Below are 12,264 nucleotides of genomic sequence, written 5' to 3' on the forward strand. Positions count from 1 at the left end.
TTTTGTCACGTACAAATCCATAACATTTTGTCACACAGCCCTAAAGATATTATTCAATTTTTGGTGAAAACAAAACCACGGTTGTGAGGAGTTCACTAAAAAGTACGTTTCAACATAAATCACAATGCGGGCGGAAGTTCTCGTATTCTGTCCTGATTCTCTGGCAATTTGCTATCTATGTTGTTCGGCTTTAAGGCCAAGGAATATTATTGAGAAGACCAAGTTTCATCATTGCAATAGGCTAATGCAAATAAAAAGTTATTATTAATAGCATTATTTTTATCATAAATGTAATTATTAATGGTTAATGAATGATTTATTAATCTTGACCAATAGGGGGCGCTGTTAACCAAAATTTATGGCATGGTCGCTCTGAGGTGACAATATGGCAAATTACAAAGTTTGGTACAAATATGTCAAAAGCTTTGCCGAGATAACAGCCTCAGATGTATTGATGGGCACTATCTGAGCTAAATTAAGTTCGATAAGCTAAACCATAACCCCCCCCGGCCCTAAAAACGGGGGTGGGGACAACCGGGTTTTCGATGTATTTCAATAACCAAACAAAAAAAAAATCCATTTTTAAACCTTTTTTTTTGCCACAGGGGGGCTTGGTTCTTTTTGAAAAAGGGGGATTTGATCCGGACAAAACCCCCACAAGTTTTGGGTTGGGGGAAAAATTTCGGGTGGACTAACGGGGTCTAGGGGAGGGGGAGTTCGAAAAAACAAAAAAGAAGGGTGGGGGGGGTTTTTCTTTCACACTGTTATATCAAAAATGGGGGCGGGGGGGGGCTGGGGGGGACCGACGGGAAGTTCAGTACGGGGGGGCCACTTCCTGGTTGGGGGAAATAAATTGGGTATCGATGTGTTTTTATCGGAATTGACCACAAAAAAAAGAAAATTTATAGCCCTCAGAAGCATTGTGCGGGGGGGTGGTAACCCCCTTTTAGAGTGGTATTTTCGAATTTTGGGGAGCCACAACTTGAAGTCACTTCAACCTTTTGTTTCCTTGCGATTTTGAATTTCGGGGTTTCATTCGACTTTGGCCTGAGCCAAGGAATTCAGAGAAAAAAAGAATTTTCATTTTTGTGGCTTTACGGTTCAAAAGTTATTAGCATAAAAATATTGAAATTTTGGACAAGTGGTGGGCGCTAGAGAGTAGGAGATAGAGACTTCAAATTTGCTATAGTTAATGCTGGGACTGTCCTCTATATCAGTGTGCCAAATTATACAACTTTCTCGCAATCGGTTCTATGGGCTGCCATAGACTTGCGGCGGAAGAAGAAGAAGAAGAAGAAGAAGAAGAAGAATAAATATAGCTGCAAGCAGCAATTACGGGGCCAAGCACTTCCAGCTTGGCAAGCTTCAGAGCAAAACAGCATGGAGCAAGCTCACACCGAATGACAATGAGTAATTAAAACCGTTTTAAGATTATTTTAGGCAAAATGGCTTGAAAACAATAAAGACAACAAGTAGTAATAGGATTTATTGGCTTATCACGTTTTACCAATAGGTGGCGCTGTTCCCAAATTAGTGTGGAATGGTCAGTGTGAGGTGACTATTGCACATACAAAATTTTGGTGTCAGTATGTCAAGCTTTGAAGAGATATAGCCTTGGAGTCATTTTGACGCAGTGCTTAAAGTTTATAGCGGGGCTGTACGAAAATGGTTGTGTCTATCGACACGAAATTCATAACATTTTGTCAGCACAGTCTGAAGATGATCTTGATTCGATTTTGGTGAAAAATCGGACCAAAGGTTGATGAGGAGAGCAGAAAAAAGTAGGTTTTCAACATAAATCAAAATGGCCGACAGAAAGTTCGGCTTATTATGACATAATTGATATGTATGGCTGTCGGCATGACCCAAGGAATATTTTGAGATCAGTTTCATTACAATAGGTCAATGAAATCAAAAGTTATGAAATTTTCAAAAATGCTAATAATTAAGAATTAATGAATGTTTATTACTCCAGACCAATAGGTGGCGCTGTTACCAAATTGATGTGGCGTGATCAATTTGAGGTGACGATGGCACATTCAACGTTTGGTGTAAATATGTCAAAGCTGTGCAGAGATACTGCCTCAGGTACATTTTGGCATCCTTACAACAAATTCGTTGGTGCGCTAAATGAAAACCGTTTCGTATATCGACACGAAATCCATAACTTTTTGCCAGCATCTTCTGAAGATGATCTGAGTCACATTTGGTGAAAATTGGACTAACGGTCTAGGAGGAGTTTGAAAAATTAGGTTTTCAACATGAATCAAAATGGCGGACAGGAAGTTTGGCCAATTTTGTTGTAATTGGTATCGATGTTCTCGGCATGATCCAAAGAATTTAGGGAGACCAGTTTCATTCCAATAGTCCAATGTATTCAAATGTTATTAGCATTTATTGTAAATTTCTTTATAACTTTTGACCACAAGGTGGCGCTGTGCCCAAAGTTTTTGAGTACAATCAGGGCATGGTGTCGAACATTTTTGTAATTAGTTTCGTTACGATACGCTAATGCGTTTGTGAAATACAGCAACTTAGATAATAATACAAAATGGTCGACGCCCAAAATGGCTGACATGGGAAAACTGGGTATCATTTCGATTCAACATGATGCACCGAATCTGAAGAGACCATTTTTTGTGATTTTTGGCCAAACCATTCAGAAGTTCTGTGCAAAAATTTGCATTTTTCGTATCTCCTGACCACTAGGGGGCACTGCGCCGAAACACTGCAGGTAGCCTCAGGCTATGCTTGTTACAACATACACCAAGTTTGGTCTCAATACGCTAAACCGTTGCGGAGATATAGCCTCATAACTATTTTTGCGTGTTTTTTCTTGAATTCGTTTGCGTGTTATTCCAGAACGTTTTTGAATAATCAACTTGAATTCCATAACTTTTTGCCAGCATGGTCTTAAGATGATCTGAGCTCATTTTGGTGAGAGTCGGACTAACCGTCTAGGAAGAGATAGAAAAAGTAATTTTTTTGAATATCTAAAAATAGAAAAAAAACTAAACCTTGCGATTTTTGAATTTTGGGATTCAATCGACTTGGCATGAGCCAAGGATTCAGAGAAAAATATAATGTTCCTTCTGTACCTTATGGTTCAAACGTTATTAGCATACATTTTTTTAAAAGTTTGGACAAATGGTGGCGCTAGAGAGTTGGAGTTAGAGATTTTAAATTTGTGATGGTTTATGTTGACACTGTCCTCTATGAGTGTGCCAAATTTCACAACTTTCCCGCAGTCGGTTCTATGGGCTGCCATAGACTTGCGGCGGAAGCGGAATAATAATAATAATAATAATAAATATAGCTGCAAGCAGCAATTACGGGGCCAAGCACTCCAGCGGCATATTGAGGAGCTAAGCATGGCGTGGAGCAACGGCGGGAATGAGAATTAATAAAACAGCAATTTTAGGATGATTGTAATTGAAAATGGCGGAAAAATCATAAATACAAGCACTAGTATTATGATTAATTGGCTTATCACGTTTGACCAATAGGTGGCGCTGTAATCAAATTATTGTGGTGTGTTCTGTGTGAGGTGACAATGGCAACACAAAGTTGGGTGTCAGTATGCCAAAGCATTGCAGAGATACAGGCTGAAGTGTCATTTTGGCATCATGCCTGAAATTCGTCACTGTGGTATCCGATAACGGTTTTGTTTATCGACACAAAATCCATAACATTTTTTCAGCACAGTCTGAAGATCATCTGATTCAATTTTGGTGAAAATCGGACCAACGGTTGATGAGGAGTTCAAAAAAGTAGGTTTTCAACATAAATCAAAATGGCGGACAGGAAGTTCAGCTTACTCTGGCATATTTGGTATCTATGTTGTCGGCATAAACCAAGGAATATTTTGAGCCCAGTTTCATTACAATAGGCTAATGCAATAAAAAGTTATTAGCATTTTTTCAATAAATGTAATAACTATTGGTTAATGAATGGTTTATTACTCTTGACCAATAGGTGGCGCTGTTACCAAATTGATGTGGCATGGTCAGTGTGAGGTGACAATGGCACATACAAAGTTTGGTGCAAATATGTCAAAGCTTTGCAGAGATACAGCCTCAGATATATTTTGGCATCTTACGAACAAATTCGTTGATGCGCTAAACGAAAACCGTTTCGTATATCAACACGAAATCCATAACTTTTTGTCAGCTTGGTCTGAAGATGATTCGAGTCAAATTTGGTGAAAATCGGACTAACGGTCTAGGAGTAGTTCGAAAAAGTAGGTTTTCAACATGAATCAAAATGGCGGACAGGAAGTATGGCCAATTTTGGCATAATTGGTATCGATGTTCTCGGCATGACCCAAAGAATATAGGGACACCACTTTCATTTCAATAGTCTAATTTATTCAAAAGTTATTAGCAATTTTTATGATATTTCATTATAACTTTTGACCACAAGGTGGCGCTGCCCCCAAACTTTTTGAGTAGCTTCAGGGCATGGAGCCAAACATTTTTGTAATTATTTTTGTAGCGATACGATAATGGGTTCAAGAAATACAGCATTTTGAAACATAATTCAAAATGACCGACACCTAAAATGGCTGACACGGGAAAATTTGATATCATTCGACTCGGCATGACCTACCGAATCTGAAGAGACCAGTTTTGTGATTTTTGGCCAAACCATTAAGAAGTTATAACCAAAAATATGCATTTTTCATATCTCCTGACCACTAGGTGGCGCTGCGTCGAAACACTGCAGGTAGTCTCAGGTCATGCTTGTTATAACACCCACCAAGTTTGGTCTCAATACGCCAAACCGTTGCGGAGTTATAGCCTCACAAGCATTTTTGCGTGGTTTTCGTAGAATTTGTTCGCGTGGTATTCGAGAACGGTTGGACGAATCAACTTGAATTCCATAACTTTTTGCCAGCATGGGCTTAAGATGATCTGAGCTCATTTTGGTGAGAATCGGACTAACCGTCTAGGACGAGTTCGAAAAAGTAGGTTTTTCGAACAATTGAAAATCGAAAAAACTAAACCTTGCGATTTTTGAATTTCAGGGTTCATTCGACTTGGCATGAGCCAAGGATTCAGAGGAAAAAAGTAATTTTCATTTTGTGGCTTACGGTTCAAAAGTTATTAGCATAAAGATATTGAAATTTTGGACAAGTGGTGGCGCTAGAGATTTGGAGTTAGAGACTTCAAATTTGCTACAGTTAATGCATGGACTGTCCTCTATCAGTGTGCCAAATTATACAACTTTCCCGCAATCGGTTCTATGGGCTGCCATAGACTTGCGGCGGAAGAAGAAGAAGAAGAATAATAATAAATATAGCTGCAAGCAGCAATTGCGGGGCCAAGCACTCCAGCGGCAAATTGAGGAGCTAAGCATGGCATGGAGCATCAGGAGCATGGCATGGAGCATACACCAATGCAACAATGAGCAATTACAGCAATTTTAGGATGATTGTAATTGAAATGGCGGGGAAAAATCATAAATACAAGCATTAGTATTATGATTAAATGGCTTATAAATTTTGACCAACAGGTGGCGCTGTAATCAAATCATTTTGGTGTGTTCAGTGTGAGGTGACAATGGCACACACAAAGTTTGGTGTCAGTATGCCAAAGCATTGCAGAGATACAGGCTGAAGTGTCATTTTGGCATCATGCCTGAAATTCGTCGCTGTGTTATGCGATAACGTTTTTGTCTATCGATACAAAATCCATAACATTTTGTCAGCACAGTCTGAAGATCATCTGATTCAATTTTGGTGAAAATTGGACCAACGGTTGATGAGGAGTTCGAAAAAGTAGGTTTTCAACATAAATCAAAATGGCGGACAGGAAGTTCAGCGTACTCTGGCATATTTGGTATCTATGTTGTCGGCATAAGCCAAGGAATATTTTGAGACCAGTTTCATTGCAATAGGCTAATGCAATAAAAAGCTATTAGCATTTTTATAAATGTAATTATTAATGGTTAATGAATGGTTTATTACTCTTGACCAATAGGTGGCGCTGTTACCAAATTGATGTGGCATGGTCATTGTGAGGTGACAATGGCACATACAAAGTTTGGTGCAAATATGTCAAAGCTTTGTCGAGATACAGCATCAGATGTATTTTGGCATCTTACGAACAAATTCGTTGATGCGCTAAACGAAAACCGTTTCGTATATCAACACGAAATCCATAACTTTTTGTCAGCTTGGTCTGAAGATGATCCGAACCAAATTTGGTGAAAATCGGACTAACGGTCTAGGAGGAGTTCGAAAAAGTAGGTTTTCAACTTTATTCAAAATGGCGGACAGGAAATATGGCCAATTTTGGCATAATTGGTATCGATGTTCTCGGCATGACCCAAAGAATATAGGGAGACCACTTTCATTTGCAATAGTCTAATTTTTTCAAAAGTTATTAGCATTTTTAAGATATTTCATTATAACTTTTGACCACAAGGTGGCGCTGCCACCAAACTTTTTGAGTAGCTTCAGGGCATGGAGCCAAACATTTTTGTATTTATTTTCGTAGCGATACGATAATGCGTTCAAAAAATACAGCATTTTGAAACATAATTCAAAATGGCCGACACCTAAAATGGCCGACACGGGAAGATGGGATATCATTCGACTCGGCATGACCCACCGAATACAAAGAGATCAGTTTTGTGACTTTTGGCAAAACCATTCAGAAGTTATAAGCAAAAATATGCATTTTTTATATCTCCTGACCACTAGGTGGCGCTGCGTCGAAACACTGCAGGTAGTCTCAGGTCATGCTTGTTATAACACTCACCAAGTTTGGTCTCAATACGCCAAACCGTTGCGGAGTTATAGCCTCACAAGCATTTTTGCGTGCTTTTCGTTGAATTTTTTTTCGTGGTATTCGAGAACGGTTGGGCGAATCAACTTGAATTCCATAACTTTTTCTCGACATCGTCTGAAGATGATCTGAGCCGATTTTCGTGAAAATCGGACTAACCGTCTAGGACGAGTTCGAAAAAGTAGGTTTTTCGAACAATTGAAAATAGCAAAAAAACTAAACCTTGCGATTTTTGAATTTCGGGGTTCATTCGACTTGGCCTGAGCCAAGGATTCAGAGGAAAAAAGAATTTTCATTTTGTGGCTTACGGTTCAAAAGTTATTAGCATAAAAATATTGAAATTTTGGACAAGTGGTGGTGCTAGAGAGTTGGAGTTAGAGACTTCAAATTTGCTATAGTTAATGCTGGGACTGTCCTCTATCAGTGTGCCAAATTATACAACTTTCCCGCAATCGGTTCTATGGGGCTAGCCATAGACTTGCGGCGGAAGAAGAAGAAGAAGAAGAAGAAGAATAATAAATATAGCTGCAAGCAGCAATTACGGGGCCAAGCACTCCAGCGGCAAATTGAGGAGCTAAGCATGGCATGGAGCATCAGACCAAATGCAACAATGAGCAATTACAGCAATTTTAGGATGATTGTAATTGAAATGGCGGAAAAATCATAAATATAAGCACTAGTATTTTGATTAAATGGCTTATCACTTTTGACCAACAGGTGGCGCTGAAATCAAATCATTTTGGTGTGTTCTGTGTGAGGTGACAATGGCACACACAAAGTTTGGTGTCAGTATGCCAAAGCATTGCAGAGATACAGGCTGAAGTGTCATTTTGGCATCATGCCTGAAATTCGTTGCTGTGGTATGCGAAAACGGTTTTGTCTATCGATACAAAATCCATAACATTTTGTCAGCACAGTCTGAAGATCATCTGATTCAATTTTGGTGAAAATCGGATCAACGGTTGATGAGGAGTTCGAAAAAGTAGGTTTTCAACATAAATCAAAATGGCGGACAGGAAGTTCAGCGTACTGTGGTATATTTGGTATCTATGTTGTCGGCATAAGCCAAGGAATATTTTGAGACCAGTTTCATTGCAATAGGCTAATGCAATAAAAAGTTATTAGCATTTTTATAAATGTAATTATTAATGGTTAATGAATGGTTTATTACTCTTGACCAATAGGTGGCGCTGTTACCAAATTGATGTGGCATGGTCAGTGTGAGGTGACAATGGCACATACAAAGTTTGGTGCAAATATGTCAAAGCTTTGCCGAGATACAGCCTCAGATGTATTTTGGCATCTTACGAACAAATTCGTTGATGCGCTAAACGAAAAACTGTTTCGTATATCAACACGAAATCCATAACTTTTTGTCAGCTTGGTCTGAAGATGATCCGAACCAAATTTGGTGAAAATCGGACTAACGGTCTAGGAGGAGTTCGAAAAAGTAGGTTTTCAACTTTTATCAAAATGGCGGACAGGAAGTATGGCCAATTTTGGCATAATTGGTATCGATGTTCTCGGCATGACCCAAAGAATATAGAGACATGACTTTCATTTCAATAGTCTAATTTATTCAAAAGTTATTAGCATTTTTATGGATATTTCATTATAACTTTTGACCACAAGGTGGCGCTGCCACCAAACTTTTTGAGTAGCTTCAGGGCATGGAGCCAAACATTTTTGTAATTATTTTCGTAGCGATACGATAATGCGTTCAAAAAATACAGCATTTTGAAACATAATTCAAAATGGCCGACACCTAAAATGGCTGACTCGGGAAAATTGGATATCATTCGACTCGACATGACCCACCGAATCTAATGAGACCAGTTTTGTGATTTTTGGCCAAACCATTCAGAAGTTATAAGCAAAAATATGCATTTTTCATATATCATTTCCACTAGGTGGCGCTGCGTCGAAACACTGCAGGTAGTCTCAGGTCATGCTTGTTATAACACACACCATGTTTGGTCTCAATACGCCAAACCGTTGCGGAGTTATAGCCTCACAAGCATTTTTGCGTGCTTTTCGTAGAATTTTTTGTTGTGGTATTCGAGAACGGTTTGGACGTATCAACACGAATTCCATAACTTTTTATCAGGATGGTCTGAAGATGATCTGAGCTAATTTTGGTGAAAATCGGACTAACCGTCTAGGACGAGTTCGAAAAAGTAGGTTTTTGGAACAATTGAAAATAGCGAAAAAAACTAAACCTAAATTTTAGAATTTTGGTGTTCATTCAACTTGGCATTAGCCAAGGATTCAGAGGAAAAAAGAATTTTCATTTTGTGGCTTACGGTTCAAAAGTTATTAGCATAAAAATATTGAAATTTTGGACAAGTGGTGGCGCTAGAGAGTTGGAGTTAGAGACTTCAAATTTGCTATAGTTAATGCTGGGACTGTCCTCTATCAGTGTGCCAAATTATACAACTTTCCCGCAATCGGTTCTATGGGCTGCCATAGACTTGCGGCGAAGAAGAAGAAAAGAAGAAGAAGAAGAAGAAGAAGAAGAAGATAAATATAGCTGCAAGCACCAATTACGCACCTACAATATAGCTAAATAAGCTGCAATTACGGGGCCAAGCACTCCAGCGGCAAATTGAGGAGCTAAGCATGGCATGGAGCATCACACCAAATGCAACAATGAGCAATTACAGCAATTTTAGGATGATTGTAATTGAAATGGCTGAAAAATAATCATAAATACAAGCATTAGTATTATGATTAAATGGCTTATCACTTTTGACCAACAGGTGGCGGTGTAATCAAATCATTTTGGTGTGTTCTGTGTGAGGTGACAATGGCACACACAAAGTTTGGTGTCAGTATGCCAAAGCATTGCAGAGATACAGGCTGAAGTGTCATTTTGGCATCATGCCTGAAATTCGTCGCTGTGGTATGCGAAAACGGTTTTGTCTATCGATACAAAATCCATAACATTTTGTCAGCACAGTCTGAAGATCATCTGATTCAATTTTGGTGAAAATCGGACCAACGGTTGATGAGGAGTTCGAAAAAGTAGGTTTTCAACATAAATCAAAATGGCGGACAGGAAGTTCAGCGTACTCTGGCATATTTGGTGTCTATGTTGTCGGCATAAGCCAAGGACTATTTTGAGACCAGTTTCATTGCAATAGGCTAATGCAATAAGAAGTTATTAGCATTTTTATAAATGTAATTATTAATGGTTAATGAATGGTTTATTACTCTTGACCAATAGGTGGCGCTGTTACCAAATTGATGTGGCATGGTCAGTGTGAGGTGACAATGGCACATACAAAGTTTGGTGCAAATATGTCAAAGCTTTGCCGAGATACAGCCTCAGATGTATTTTGGCATCTTACGAACAAATTCGTTGATGCGCTAAACGAAAACCGTTTCGTATATCAACACGAAATCCATAACTTTTTGTCAGCTTGGTCTGAAGATGATCCGAAACAAATTTGGTGAAAATCGGACTAACGGTCTAGGAGGAGTTCGAAAAAGTAGGTTTTCAACTTTAATCAAAATGGCGGACAGGCAGTATGGCCAATTTTGGCATAATTGGTATCAATGTTCTCGGCATGACCCAAAGAATATAGTGAGACCACTTTCATTGCAATAGTCTAATTTTTTCAAAAGTTATTAGCATTTTTAAGAAATTTCATTATAACTTTTGACCACAAGGTGGCGCTGCCACCAAACTTTTTGAGTAGCTTCAGGGCATGGAGCCAAACATTTTTGTAATTATTTTCGTAGCGATACGATAATGCGTTCAAAAAATACAGCATTTTGAAACATAATTCAAAATGGCCGACACCTAAAATGGCCGACACGGGAAAATTGGATATCATTCGACTCGACATGACCCACCGAATCTAAAGAGACCAGTTTTTTGTGATTTTTGGCCAAACCATTCAGAAGTTATAAGCAAAAATATGCATTTTTTCATATCTCCTGACCACTAGGTGGCGCTGCGTCGAAACACTGCAGGTAGTCTCAGGTCATGATTTTTATAACACACACCAAGTTTGGTCTCAATACGCCAAACCGTTGTGGAGTTATAGCCTCACAAGCATTTTTGCGTGCTTTTCGTAGAATTTTTTCGCATGGTATTCAAAAACGGTTGGACGAATCAACTTGAATTCCATAAATTTTTGTCAGCATGGTCTGAAGATGATCTGAGCCAATTTTCGTGAAAATCGGACTAACCGTCTAGGACGAGTTCGAAAAAGTATGTTTTTCGAATAATTGAAAATAGCGAAAAAACTAAACCTTACGATTTTTGAATTTTGGGGTTCATTAGACTTGGACTGAGCCAAGGATTCAGAGGAAAAAAGAATTTTCATTTTGTGGCTTACGGTTCAAAAGTTATTAGCATAAAAATATTGAAATTTTGGACAAGTGGTGGCGCTAGAGAGTTGGAGTTAGAGACTTCAAATTTGCTATAGTTAATGCTGGGACTGTCCTCTATCAGTGTGCCAAATTATACAACTTTCCCGCAATCGGTTCTATGGGCTGCCATAGACTTGCGGCGGAAGAAGAAGAAGAAGAAGAAGAAGAAGAAGAAGAAGAGGTGCCTAAGAAGAATAATAACGCCAACGGATACAATAGGTGCCTACGCACCTTCGGTGCTTGGCCCCTAAATATAGCTGCAAGCAGCAATTACGGGGCCAAGCACTCCAGCGGCATATTGAGGAGCTAAGCATGGCATGGAGCTTCACACCAAATGCAACAATGAGCAATTACAGCAGCAATTTTAGGATGATTGTAATTGAAATGGCGGAAAAAAAAATCATAAATACAAGCACTAGTATTATGATTAAATGGCTTATCACTTTTGACCAACAGGTGGCGCTGTAATCAAATCATTTTGGTGTGTTCTGTGTGAGGTGACAATGGCACACACAAAGTTTGGTGTCAGTATGCCAAAGCATTGCAGAGATACAGGCTGAAGTGTCATTTTGGCATCATGCCTGAAATTCTTCGCTGTGGTATGCGAAAACGGTTTTGTCTATCGATACAAAATCCATAATATTTTGTTTCAGCACAGTCTTAAGATCATCTGATTCAATTTTGGTGAAAATCGGACCAACGGTTGATGAGGAGTTCGAAAAAAGTAGGTTTTCAACATAAATCAAAATGGCGGACAGGAAGTTCAGCGTACTCTGGCATATTTGGTATCTATGTTGTCGGCATAAGCCAAGGAATATTTTTGAGACCAGTTTCATTGCAATAGGCTGATGCAATAAAAAGGTATTAGCATTTTTATATATGTAATTATTAATGGTTAATGAATGGTTTATTACTCCTGACCAATAGGTGGCGCTGTTACCAAATTGATGTGGCATGGTCAGTTTGAGGTGACAATGGCACATACAAAGTTTGGTGCAAATATGTCAAAGCTTTGCCGAGATACATCCTCAGACGTATTTTGGCATCTTACGAACAAATTCGTTGATGCGCTAAACGAAAAACGTTTTCCGTA

The sequence above is a fragment of the Cyprinus carpio genome, chromosome B17 (genome assembly GCF_018340385.1).
Source record: "Cyprinus carpio isolate SPL01 chromosome B17, ASM1834038v1, whole genome shotgun sequence".
Lineage (NCBI taxonomy): Eukaryota > Metazoa > Chordata > Actinopteri > Cypriniformes > Cyprinidae > Cyprinus > Cyprinus carpio.